The following is a 15,043-nucleotide window of genomic DNA, read 5'->3' as shown; positions in this document are numbered from 1 at the left end:
GCCATCGTCGAGAGTGGGGTTGAGAGATAAGGAAGGAGGGTTGAAATTGGGATGGGAGAGCGTGAAAGAAAATTTCCTAGTCGATGATCAAGAGAGGGGGTAAGTTATCTCTCTCTCTCTCTCTCTCTCTCTCTCTCTCTCTCTCTCTCTCTCTCTCTCTCTCTCTCTCTCTCTCTCTCTCTCTCTCTCTCTCTCTCTCTCTCTCTCTCTCTCTCTCTCTCTCCCTCGTAGCCTCTCCGAGGATCTTTCTTCTCTGTTTTCGAGTAGAGGGCATGCCTTTATATAGGCAGAAGGGAATATGTGCTACCTCTCCCTTCCCTTCTCTTTCTCCTTCCTTTTTTCCATAATAACTCCTTCACAGTTTTGGAGTGGGAGCTCTTTACATGTCAAAAAAAATGGTGGTTTTGATGTCAATGATGATGGCATTGATGATGATGATTGTGGCCTATTTGTTGAGTAGATTCGGGAGGTGGCACCCTTTATGGCGGCGAGACGACCAGCCAGTTTGCAACGATTTTTTTAACATTAATTATAACATTTAACATCTCATAATAATTATCTATTATATAACTTATAAGTTATATTATTAACCTTACTAACTTATAAACTAACTTTCTAACTTATAACCAACTAACTTTTTTATCTTAACTAACCAAAATTTTATTTTTAAAAAAGATGTAGGGATGTTATAGTTGCAATGTAAGGACATCATGAGAATTTCATGGGAAAATGCTTCTTGTCAGACACTAATCAAATTAAGTAGTTAGAAAGCATTATAGTAAAACCCACTCAATGTGTCTCATTGCATGTTAGAAAACATATTAATAGTTGATAATTACTATGTTTATTTTATGTCTAATTAAAGTGGCTATGAGAACACTTGTCTATTTGAACATCGTGAAGCTTTGAATGAGATATACTTTTGGTAAAAAACTATTATGCATTCAAATAGTTAGAAAGCCCATGTACTATGCAACATCCTACATTGGACTAATTGGTCATGGAGTAAATTCATGCCACTCATTAAACTTCCCAAAAATCCAAGGTAGAGCTTTACTCAAGGACATGAACCTAAATTTTTGAGTTGTGCTTGAGTATAGAGCACACACATTCAATATATCTAATATACATGCTACAATTATTCAATTTACCACATGCAAGTTTTATGGCCAGCATTGACTTGAACCTTTTGGTGAGAGGGGAGACTTTATAGACTATTCATATTGAATATTTGTGTGCAATGGGGTCTAGATGCCACATGCACCATTCACAATGTTTGGATTCCACCACAACTCACAAAGTACTTAGTCAACTAAAGGGTGTAGAAAGCAACCATTGCAATTGGACAACCAACTAGTCATTGCAACTGGAAAGGAAGCCACCAAACCAAAACACCATATATTGAATTCAAGTCATGCAAGGTACATTCAGATCTCGAGAGTTAATAGGAGAATTATACTAAGTCAATTGCACTATTCCAAGCATATATTTAGGAGTATGACATATGTGGGGAAAGGGAGAGAACCAACAATTTATGCCAACAAGGTCCTCCAAGGTAGAAGTGACATTGATGAGTTGGACCCCATGGTGTGCAAGGATCAATTCAGACAAAACATGAATGAATCCACATGCATTCCTTGGGTTTGAATGCCATCTTGGCAAGCTACTGGCACATAATATTCCATTCCAAGCATTAGGGCATGTGGAGAGACAAAGAGAGCATATGAATGATATTTTGAGGTTTGATATAAGATGAGGACATGAATTTTGTGAACCACAATTGCCACCTTGTATGAAGTTTCTAAACACTTATCCAACTACCTGTTGCTAAATGCTTATCCAACTACCTATTATAGTTGGAGAGGAAACTAGCAAATCAAATCACCATGTACTAAAATCAAGTCATACAAGGCCTATTGAGGAGATCTTGAGAGCTAGGAGCATTATATTAAGTTAATTGCATCATTCTAAGAACACATTCAAGAGTATGACATATATGGGAAATGGGAGAGAGCCAACACTTTAGGCCAATGTGGGCCTCCAGGTAGGGACATCAACGAGTCACCATGGTACACAAGGAGTGGTTCATGTACTACATGAATGAATTCATGCACATGATTGGATCATCTTAGTGCCATCTCAATAATGTCAAGATTGTGGGAGAGAAGGAAGGAGTCTCGCTTGAAGCTTTCTTGCTTGCACAATGGGGGAAGACACACAAGGGTGGAGGCTGAAAACAGTTTTCCTCTTCTTAGTTGTGTAAGCCAAAAGAACTCTAGTACAAAGAAATAGAAGAACCCTCTATATGGGTCTCAAACCAAACTCAACTAACTAAGGTGGCATACTAACTGAGCCACGAACTAGAATAGATAAGGATAGCTATCATGTAGCTATTATTCATGGGCGGTGTACCAACCGCGTCTGCAACTGACAAGTCGGTGACATAAATATACAACGGTCACCCTGGTGTATCACGAGTGGAGCTCGATATCTCAACACTCCCCCTCGAGCTCAATCCCAATTCCTGCACACCAAGCAGGTCTCTGAACTTGCGCAACTTCTCTGCGCCCAATGCCTTCGTGAATATGTCAGCTACCTGATCCTCTGTGCTGACATAAACTAGATCAATAAGACCTAGTAAAACCCTCTCTCGCACATAGTGATAATGCACCTCAATGTGCTTTGTTCTAGCATGATAGACTGGGTTATTTGCCAAGTGTATACTACTCATGTTGTCACAATAAATGACAACTGGCCCATCTGAAGGCTGATGCATATCATAAAGTAGCTTATGCAACCAAGCTACCTCACATGCAGCCATTGCTGCACCCCTGTACTCAGCCTCTGTGCTCGACAAGGCAACTGTAGGCTGTTTCTTGCTGCTCCAAGTGACTGCAGCACTCCCAAAAGAGAACACATATCCACTGGTAGATCGTCTATCAGAAATGCTACCAGCCCAATCAGCATCAGTGTATCCATGCAACTGTATCTGAACCCCAGTCTCATAAAATAGTCCATACTGCAATGTGGACTTCACATACCTGAGTATGCGTCTAGCCGCATCCAAATGTGATTTCCTTGGAGCCTGCATAAACTGACTTACCAATCCAACAGCATAGCTCAAATCTGGCCTGGTAATAGTCATATAAATCAAGCTTCCTACTATGCGTCTGTACATAGTAGGGTCTTCCAGAAGCTCACCTGCATCTGCGCTCAGCTTCACATTCTGCTCCAAAGGAACTGAAATAGGCTTACAGCCTGTCATCCCATATTTGGACAGCATGTCCAATCCATACTGCCTCTGCAAGAGCTGTATCCCACTTGGTGATCTAATCACCTCAATGCCCAAGAAATAACGCAGCTCTCCCAAATCCTTCATCTCAAACTTCTGCTTCAATAGCATTTTCACATGAAGGATATCTTCATCACTGTCACCTGTCATAATCAAATCATCAACATAAATGACAAGCAGCATAATACCTTTCTCTGTTTTTCTCACATAAAGTGAGAAATCTGCCTTGGAAATCTGAAAGCCAATAGTGACAAGATACTGTCCTATCTTGTCAGACCATGCTCTAGGTGCTTGCTTCAAGCCATACAAGGCTTTCTTCAACCTGCAAACAAACTCAGGATGAACAGCATGCACATAACCTGGTGGCTGCTCCATATAGACCTCTTCTTGCAAATCACCATGCAAGAAGGCATTCTTTACATCCATCTGATGTAAAGACCATCCCTTTGATGCAGCCATAGCAATGACTGCTCTTACGGTTGCCATCCTTGCAACCGGACTAAATGTTTCTTCATAGTCAATGCCATATGTTTGTGCATACCCCTTGACTACTAATCTCGCCTTGTATCTGTTCACAGAACCATCAGCATTGTGCTTCACCTTATAAACCCACTTACAGCCAATTGCATTCTTACCTTTAGGCAAAGGTACTAACTCCCATGTAGAATTTGCTTCCAAGGCATCCATTTCTTCATCCATGGCTTTCTCCCATTTTTCTTTTCCCATGGCTTGCTCAAAAGATGTGGGTTCTGGTTCCTGTATCACTTTGACCATATATGCATAGTGAATGGCTGTAAATCCATCATATTTCAGCCTATCCACAGGATACCTAGCTCTTGTAGACCTGCGCAAAGTAGGTTCACTCCCAGGTGCTCTCAAAACATCCCTGGTCTTCCTTACTCCAGGTGTAACAATAGAAGGAATACCCAACTCATCATCAATGCTCTGTTCTGAGCCACTGGATTCACCATCCACATAAGAGTGACCTACATTCACATCAAACATGGGATGATCAACCTTCTCTTTTCCTTTTCGTGATACCTGCATACCACTATCTGCATTGCTTTGAGAAGATTCTCCTGATCTCAATCTGCCTGTCCATGGCGAAGAATGTGAACCACTGCTAGAGGACGCTCCAGGTCCACTAATATTTTGTGACTGCTGCTGTGAATTCTGTGTAGCATTACCATTTTGTGCATCTTCATCATCAATCACATTTACTGGTTTATACCAGCTACTCATCTCATCAAAAACAACATCTCTGCTCACTGTAAACTTACGAGTAGAAGGGTTATAGCATCTATACCCTTTTTGCTGCAGAGAGTAACCAATAAAGATGCACTTCTCAGCTTTTGGATCCAACTTGGATCTCAGCTCATCTGGCACATGTACATAGGCAATGCAACCAAAAATTTTCAAATGGGAAATATCTGGTTTCCTACCAGTATACCTCTCCTCTGGAGTCATTCCATGTATTGCTGCAGTGGGAGTCCTGTTCATTATGTAGACTGCTGTAGCAACTGCTTCAGCCCAATAAAAATCTGGCAAGTCTTTTTCATTGAGCATGGCACGAGATACCTCTCCAATATGCCTGTTTTTCCTTTCTGCAATTCCATTTTGTTGTGGGGTATAACTGCATGAATATTGCTGCTTTATGCCATGCTCCTGCAAGAACTTTGCAAACTCATTTGAGAGGTACTCTCCCCCTCCATCTGACCTTAGGCATTTTATCTGCAAGCCTGTTTCTTTTTCAACCATAGCTTTAAGAGTTTTGAAATGCCCAAAAACTTCACTTTTCTTTTTCATAAAATACACCCAAACTTTTCTGCTATAGTCATCAATAAAACTGACAAAATAATGACAGCCTCCAAGAGATGCAGCTTTAGTTGTCCACACATCAGAGTGAATTAATTCCAATGGCTTCTCACTCTCTTGAACATGTCTAGGAAATGGTTTCCTTGCCTGTTTTCCAAACTGACAGGCTTCACATACCTTATGCATTTCTGCAACCTTGAATTTGGGCAATCCTGCAACAATATTTTGGACCTGCATTGATTTAAGTCGTTGTACATTAACATGACCAATGCGTTTATGCCAGATATCAATATCTGCAACTACACCGGTCCCATGTGCAAACATTGCTGCACTCAATTCAGACATGTCTGCATCCAATGTAAACATTCTGCCCTTCTTCTTTCCTTTTGCTATCAAGCGACCTTTATTTTTCATATCCTCAACAAAGCATCCATGAGGATTAAATCTGACCTGCAAGCCCTGTTCAACCATTTGACCAACTGAAACCAGATTCTTGGTAATATTCGGGACATGAAATACATCGGACAGGTATTTCTTTTTCCCTCCCTGCATAGACAAGGGAATTTTTCCAATCTGCACAATAGGATGTGCAGTATCATCACCAGTCTCCACAAATCTTGGTTTTTCCATTTTCCTTGCATCCTCCATCCATTCTGCATGACCTGTCATGTGGTTTGATGCACCTGAGTCAACATACCATACATCATTGCTTTCTTCTGCACTTGTCATAGAATTGTTCATGTGCTGCACCATGAACAAATGCTCATTTCTGTCATCACCCTGTCTACTAGAAGATGCATAATTCCCTTGTTGCAGTTTTCCATTCATGATGTCATTCTGCTTTTTATAGCAGTCTTTAGCCATATGACCCATTTTACCACAGTAGTAGCATTCAACATTACTGTTTGCATTTTGGCCTCTTTGCCATCCACCACGACCTCTTTGGCTCCCCCTGCCTCTAGAGTTACCACGTCCTCCTCCATAGGACTGGTTTTCTTGAGTTTGCTGCATATTCTGATTTCTGCCACGGCCTCCAAATCGGCCTCCTCTACCTCTGCCTCTACCTCTTCCAGCATTTGAGTAGAAGACAGCTTCTTTTGAAGTTCCTCCTGAAGAAGATGCACCACCATTTCTCTGTTCCTCAGAAATTAGAAGAGCAATCAACTCCTCAAAATCAGGAAATCTTTCACGAACTGAAATGGATGTCCGAAACTGTGCATAATCCTTTCCTAGACCATTCAAGGTCACGGAAACTAAATCATCATCTTCCACTGGCGACCCAATGGAAGCAAGTGCATCTGCAATCTTCTTCACCTTCATGTGGTAGTCGTTGATGCTCATACTTTCTCTTTGCACATTATGCAACTCTTGCTTGAGCTGCATTTTCCTGGCTTGCGTATTTGTGCTATACATTTTTGACAAAGTATCCCATGCCTCCTTTGGCGTACTTGCATCCTGAATATGCACAATCATAGAGTCTGAAATACTGATAGACAGCCAATACATAACTTTCCTGGCTCTCTCATGCCATGTTTTAAATGCCTGCATTTGTTGTTGATTGGGAACATCAGGAAGAACTGGTTCTTCTTCATTTCCTGCAACAAATTCCCAATATCCTTTTCCCATAAGGAAATTCGTCATTCTAAACTTCCATGCCTGGAAGTTGTTCTTGTCAAGTTTTTCAGTGACAATCTGTGAAAGAGAATCAGACGCCATTACAGAATACTGCAAGAAATTCTGTCACTGCAAAAAACACAGCTTCACCCTCACAAGGGCAAATCTGCAAAACTGGCGAAAGTGGTATTTGACCACACAGTCACTTCCTAGTGACGATTTTGCATAAACAGGAACCAAGGATGATTCTGAAACTCCCAATGTCTCTGCGCACAAGCATACGATGCAATTTCTACAGTAACTTTTCACCGACCTGTAGAACAGTGGTCGCACAGCATGAAACTGAGCCTTTTCTTGAGTGCGTGCAGAAAACTTCCGTCTGCAAAACAGGCCCCGAAATGGCCTCAAATCAAAAAAACAAGGTCGCCGAGGGCTAAAGCCCTCACCCGCAGCATATACTGCCCTCTTGCTTCACCAAGAAGGGCGTCTCAACCTGAGACAATGCACTCCTGCAATTTCCGGCTGTGCTACCTGCAGAGATCTGCTCCCAAAACAGGAAATGAAAGCAACACTGCTCCTCTTACCAGACCACCGCGAGCTTGGCTTGCTTTCTTGAGCTCCTTACCACGAACAAGGCTCTGATACCATGTCAAGATTGTGGGAGAGAAGGAAGGAGTCTCGCTTGAAGCTTTCTTGCTTGCACAATGGGGGAAGACACACAAGGGTGGAGGCTAAAAACAGTTTTCCTCTTCTTAGTTGTGTAAGCCAAAAGAACTCTAGTACAAAGAAATAGAAGAACCCTCTATATGGGTCTCAAACCAAACTCAACTAACTAAGGTGGCATACTAACTGAGCCACGAACTAGAATAGATAAGGATAGCTATCATGTAGCTATTATTCATGGGCGGTGTACCAACCGCGTCTGCAACTGACAAGTCGGTGACATAAATATACAACGGTCACCCTGGTGTATCACGAGTGGAGCTCGATATCTCAACAAATAAGCTATTGGCATACTCATGATTCACTCCAAGGATTGGAGCATGTGGGGAGATAGATAGAGTATATGAATGATATTGTGAGGTTGGATACAATATGAGAATAGTAGTTGTAAAATCTGCAATTTCTACCTTATAGAAAGTGACAAACACTTATCATATGATGTAGATACAATGAAAGAGACCAAGAATAGACCTTAGCATGCAATGGAAGATAATTTGACAATCCCAAACTTGATTCGTGTGTATCATGTGGTATGCATGCATGCTATGCCTTGCCAAATTAGGTTAAAAAAGTGAGGCACCTTTGAGTGGGACTAATATTCACAAGCTCACCAAAAAAATCAATCATGTGACCGAATATGTACATATTTGTAGTATGTTAAATTCATGATGATGTCATTCGTCAAACAGCTACCCAAGAAACGCTATATGGTAGCCATGTGGTAAATGGTCAGTCGCAATTTACAATATGATTGCCACATGGTAAATAGGTACATGACATATTGGCATTATTGGATACATGGCACGAAGTGAGTTGTGAGGAAAAACGTATAAATATTGCATACCTCAATTTTCCACAATACACTTGTAACAAATTTTTTGAATCTTCCAAACCTCCAATTCGCTAGTACTTCCAAGTTTTTGTGTGGTGCATTCATCCCACATAACCCTTCTTATGAGTACTAGGGATTTTGAGCTCATGATCTATGCCATGCAGAATGGTGTTCCACTATCCTTGACTCGTGGGGGGGGGGGGGGGGAGTCTCTCATGAATATATGTATGTATAATGTGAGTTCAAAATAACGGGTTTTTAAAATACCATTTTTATACAATTTTTACATATAAAAGTGTGTCACATAAAGGGATTACTTACAGATTGAATAAAAAAGGGTTGTGTTTTATTCAATAAAAATTCATAGATTAGGATATTTATTAATAGGCCATGGACGCACGCATGATATAGAGGATATATATATATAGTAAACCCCCTTGAGATCCTTGAAATCCCATTTGTGCATAGAATAGCATTTTGCTACCCCTAAAACCCCATTCTGTGCATGGTGTAGTTTGGACATTCCTGAATATTTTCCTAAATTTTTTGTTGTTATTTTTGTTTTTCTCATTGCCCTTTATTGGTTTCCCTAGTTTTGACAGCTCTATTGGTCATTATTTTTCTATCCTTAAATTTTTTAGTTATTGTACTTCCCATACTTGTTTGTTCTAATCTTGCAAGGTGAATCCTTTTGTCTAAGAGTTCAACCATTGCAATCAAAATTTATCTAGTGAGGTCAAGTATATGTGTTGCAGTCTGTACCTTGTTGTCATTGCTTGATTGCCTCCTTAAGCATATGCCCTACAACATGGTGATTAATTCTAGAACTTACTCCAACCAAAAGTCATTAAGATTATGCTTTATGATGGTCCTACTCACACGTAAATCCTCCATGATGCTCACAAGTAAATCCTCCATAATGGCCCTCCATGATTCAATAACTTACTCCAACTAGAGGTCATCATTAAGGTTCTACTTTATGATGGCCCTACTCATAAGTAAATCCTCCATGATGGCCCACCATGATTCTAGATCTTACTCTAGCTGGAGGCCATTAAGGTCCTGCTTTATGATGGCTCTATCCACAAATAATCCTCCATGATGCTCTTAGCAATCCTATTGGCCAAGTCATTAGCAAAAATGTACCTATCAATTCTATTTGTTTATGTAGATCTCCATTAAAAAAAACAAAATAAATTTACCTTGAACCTAGATTCATTAGTTTTCTCTATCCAATACTTTGTATCTTACTACAAGTCCATACGTTGCATACAAATTTTCCCATCTCCTCTTGTAGCTTTTGTGAACACATTTTTTGCAAATTTGTGGTTTGTGTGGACTCATTGCACTACCTCCAGGTTCTAAACTTGATATGTACATGAACATGTATCAAAACCCTATGGCATGAATGGAGGAAATCACAAAGGGTCATTCATCCTGATAGGTCATTGTTGTCAAATGCAAGTTTATCATTTTGGTGCATTCATGATATATAAGCTCTATCAGTGCAACTATTCACTTACTAGATTTTATCAATTTTTTTCTATAATGAAAGAAGCTGAGAGGAGAGAGAAGAAGAGCTGAGGAGAGAGAAAGAGAGCAAGAAGAAGAAGGAAGAAGACTAGAAGAAGAGAGAGAAATAGAGAAAAGAGGAGAGAAGAAAGGAGGAAGCCATGGAAGCTGGAGATGAAGGGGAAGAGTATGATCCTGATAATAGTTGGTTGACCTAATCTAAGGCTCTTACACCTTATATACCTCAATCAGTGTGACGAGGTGCCTAAACCCTAGTCGGTATGTATCCCGTTTGTTACAATCCATCCCCACTCTGAAGGTTTTTGCCCTCAAAAACAAGGATAAATAGAGGGGAGTGTTGGATGGGCTAAGGGAGGGTTGTAGGGTACTACTCAGAGCCCTTTGACAATGAAAATTGGGTGGGTAGAGACTAGGGACAGCATGTAGTCTGAGACCGGTCTGCTGAAGTAAACAGGGCATAACTTTTGATGAGCTGCTCCAAATAGGGTATACCATGTCAAAACAGAGCTTATGACGACTACTTCCAGCCTAGGTAGAATGCACATGCCTGAGATTTGAGTAAGTACAAAACTGTTCTAAAACAATGTGCAGTCTATGGGCAGAGGGTAGTCAATTGGAGCATGACCGGCTAGTCTTCCAATCGTTGGGCCTCACGGAGGTAGGGAAATTCATTGATGATGGTTGCTAGGCGCCAAGAGGATTCTTACAAGGGTAGACCTTGCCATTTGATGAGGTATTCTTTAATGGATCAAGACCATAAGTGCTTATCTCACTGCCCAATGATTGCTTCAAGGATATATTGAGTGATGCCTTCTTCATCTATGGGGGGCAGTTCTTCCACATAGTCCACTAAGGATCCTACAAAGGGTTTCAGCTAGCTGACATGAAACACATTGTGGATTTTGGTGGTAAGGGGAAGTTCTAAGTGGTAGGCCAAGTCACCAACTTTCTTCAAGATCTAGTATGGGCCATAGAAGCGGTGGGCCAGCTTGTTATTGCTGCCCTCTTTAAGAGTTGAGTAGCAAGACTTAGGCACTTTCAAAAGGACCAGTTTTCCTTCTTGGAATTCCAAATGCCTTCATTTCTCATCAGCATAGAGTTTCATGTGTGTTTGGACCTTTTGAAGGTTCATTTTGCATTGCTGAAGTAAAGCTTGCATGCGATCCAACTCAGCCTGACTCTGAGGATTGATCTTATCATTAAATAAGACTGTGGGGAGGGGAACCTTATACCCATATAAGGCCTTAAAAGGGGAAACTCCAATGCTAGAGTGCATGGAGTTATTATATGCAAACTCAGCCAAGTGAAGCCACATATCCCAACTGTTCTGTACATCATGGAAAAAGTGCCTCAAATATGTCTCAAGCCATTTGTTCACTCTTTCAGTCTGGCCATCAGCCTGAGGGTGGTAGGCAGTGGACGGAGCAAGCTTGGTCCCCATGGAGGTAAAAACTGTCTACAAGAAGTTACTCATAAACTTTGCATCCTGATCATGTACTATGACCTATGGCAAGCCATGCAACTTGAAGACATTTTCCATAAATTAAGTGGTCACCAGGGAGGTAGTGTATTGGATCTTAGTGGGGATAAAGTGGGCAGCTTTGATGAGGCGATCAATGACCACATAGATACTGTTCCACCCTTTCTTAGTTGCAAGAAGGCCACTGATAAAGTCCATTGTGATGTGAGTCCATTTCCCTTCAGGGATAGGGAGAGGCTGCAAGAGGCTAGCGGGCATGAGTGTACTATCCTTGTTTTGTTGGCATGGAACATATTTGGTCAAAAGTCCTTGACATCCCTCCATAAGACTTTCCAATGAAAGATTTTGGCAATCCTCTCATATGTTTTGAAAACACCCAAGTGACCAGCCATGGGGAAAGAATGCATCTCTTCCATAATCTTCTGTGTGAAGGGGGAAGTGTGGGGGATGACAATCTTGCCATGTGACCAAATAAGGCCATGCTTAAGCTGATATTGGAAGTTTCTAGCCATGAACCCATGCTGTAATTTTTGAAATGTGTGGCCAAAGTGATCATCTAACAAGTAAGCCTCTTGAAGCTCTTCAACCCAATCATTGTGCAATTCTGAGATAGAGGACACTATGCATGCCCACATTCGAGAGAGTGAATCATCCACAATATTATCCTTGCCCCGAGTGTGTGAAATATCAAAGGCATAGTTTTGTAAGGTTTCCACCCATCGCCTTTGCTTAGGACTCAAAGTAGACTGAGTCAAGAAATACTGGAGGACTTGGTGGTCGCTTTTTTACTTGGATGCGGCTGCCATACAAATAGTGGTGCCATTTCTTGATGGCATGGAGAATGGCCAACATCTCCTGGTCATATACATTCATTTGCATCTCCTTCTCATCAAGCTTGCGGCTCTCAAATGCAATCACACCGTGATCTTGCAATAATGCTACACCAATACCCCGGCCATTGGCATCACAATCAATGGTAAATAGCTTAGAGAAGTCAAGGCAAACAAGGATGGGACTGAAGTGAGTGCATCATTTAATTGTTTGAAGATATAATCCGTAGTGGCATCCCAAAATAATGACTCCTTTTTCAAGAGATCAGTCAAAGGTGCTGCAATGGTGGCATAGTGCTTAATGAAGCATCTATAGAATGAAGAGAGACCAAGGAATCCACACAAAGAAGTGGTGGTGGAGGGAGTGGGCCAGTCTCTAACACATTGCACCTTCTTCGGATCAGCCTGTATACCATTTTTGCTCAGAATGTGTCCCAAGTACTCCACAGACGTCTGCATAAATATGCATTTGCTCTCCTTAGCAAAGATTCGATGCTCTCTCAATATGTCAAACACCCTCTAAACGTGTATCAAGTGCTCCGTGGATGACTTGCTATAAATGAGGATGTCATCAAAGAAAATAAGCACAAACTTGAACATAAAGGACTGTAGGATTTTCTTCATGAGGCTTTGGAAGGTGGCGAGGGCATTAGTCAACCCAAAAGGCATCACTAGAAAATGATAGTGTCCATGATCAATCTGGAAGCCCGTTTTGACCTCATCTCCTACCCGCATATGAATCTGATTGTAACCAGAGTGCAAGTCAATCTTAGTGAAAAAGCATGCCCCTTTCAACTCATCCTGCAAATCATCAATCCATGGTATGGGGTAGTAGTTCTTCACTGTAATTTTGTTCAAATCTCTATAGTCAATGCACATGCAAAAGAAGCCATCTTTCTTTTTGACTAAGAGAATGAGGGATGCATAGGGAAAAGAACTCTGTTCAATGAAACCCATGTTTAACAACTCTTTGATTTTCTTTGCAACCTCTTCACGCTCACACTTGGAGAATCTATAGGGGGGTTTATTCACTGGCTTGGAATGGGGCTCTAGATCAAGTGGGTGGTCCACTTGTCTCTTAGGAGGGAGGGATATAGGCATCTGAAATAGGTTATTGTATTTCTCAAGTAAGGTCTACAAGGCTGAACCATGAGATACTACAGAGGACTGATCATAATTGTCCTTATTTAATTGCAAAACAAAGATTTGTGAGCATTTCTTAAACTCTCGGTTGAGTTGCTTTGTTGTAATGAGCTGAAAAGCAACATGATCTTGAACTCTTTCAAGGTGGATAGGCTGTCCATGCATCATAAACTCCATGTAAAGCTGAGAGAAGCCCTTAGCAATCTTCCCCAATTGATTCAGTCAGTCATAGCCCAAGACAATGTCAATGGGGCCCATATCTAGGGCAATCAAGTCAACCACTGCCACATAATTTTCAGCCAAGCATAAGGGAACTATAGGATATGCATGTGTGCTGATTTCTTCTTCTCCATTTGCTACTTGGACCTCCAAGGGGTGGTGTAATGCCATAGGGGTGCATTTCAACCAATCAATGGCTGTGAGTGCTTCCACTATCCACAAGGATAAAAACATGCTTTCCATTGATACTGCCTTGAATGCGAAGGGTACTGGGGCTGCGAGAACCCCTACAAGCGTCGAAGGAGTGGTGCACAGATCGGATGCCGTAAGTGCACATAGTGAGCATCAGAAGGTCCCTAAGAACAAAAGAACTCTACTTTTTGCACACAAATCAATGTAGAAGACTTGCACGACATGAACAAGAGACCAATTGGGTGTAATATCCCCCCATGCCTTGTGTGAGTGCTCCACAAAGCATGTATTTTATGTATTAATAATCTTCAAGCTCAAATAATAGCCCAAATTACAAAATAGCATGCTTTTGGCTTTTGAGTTTGCTTTAGTGATAAATAGAAATAAAGCTAATGGGCGAACGCCCAAGAAGTCAGGCATACCCAATACAATGTCAAAATACAAATATCTAAATCGTGCATCCATGCGCATACAAAAACAATAAATAAATATCCAATGCCTTGATAAATAGGCGCGACAAAATATAGGCGCCATGCCTAAGATATGCACCCATCAAAATATAGATGATAACTCGAATACGCGCTATCCTCCAATGCTTTCCACCGCCACTACTGCTATCTCTACACATCAATTGAAGCATTCACAATAGTTAGTAAAATAATACAATTAAACCGACAAAAGTGAATACCTAGAAATCTTCTATTGAGATATCGAGCTCCACTCGTGATATGCCAGGGTGACCGTTGTGCATTTATGTCACCGACTTGCCAGTTGCAGATGCGGTTGGTACACCGCCCATGAATAATAGCTAGATGACAGCTATCCTTATCTACTCTAGTTCGTGGCTTAGTTAGTATGTCACCTTAGTTAGTTGAGTTTGGTTTGAGATCCATATATAGGGTTCTTCTATTTCTATGTACTAGAGTTCTTTTGGCTTACACAACTAAGAAGAGGAAAACTGTTTTCAGCCTCCACCTTTGTGTGTATTCCCCCATTGTGCAAGCAAGAAAGCTACAAGTGAGACTCCTTCCTTCTCTCCCACAATCTTGACATGGTATCAGAGCCTTGTTCGTGGTAAGGAGCTCAAGAAACCAAACCAAGTTCGCGGTGTTCTGGTAAGAGGACCAGTGTTGCTTCCATTTTTCTGTTTTGGGAGCAAGTCTCTGCAGGTAGCACAGCCGAAAAGTGCAAGAGTGCATTGTCTCAGATTGAGACGCCCTTCGCAGTGTAGCAAGAGGGTAGTATATTGGGAGTTCGTTGCAGGAAATGAAGAAGAACCAGTTCTTCCTGATGTTCCCAATCAATAGCAAATGCAGGCATTTAAAGCATGGCATGAGAAAGCCAGGAAAGTTATGTACTGGTTGTCTATC

The sequence above is a fragment of the Lygodium microphyllum genome, chromosome 1, assembly GCF_053477565.2.
Source record: "Lygodium microphyllum isolate KBCC chromosome 1, Lygodium_microphyllum_v1.1.10, whole genome shotgun sequence".
Lineage (NCBI taxonomy): Eukaryota > Viridiplantae > Streptophyta > Polypodiopsida > Schizaeales > Lygodiaceae > Lygodium > Lygodium microphyllum.
Note: the sequence above shows the minus strand (reverse complement) of the source record.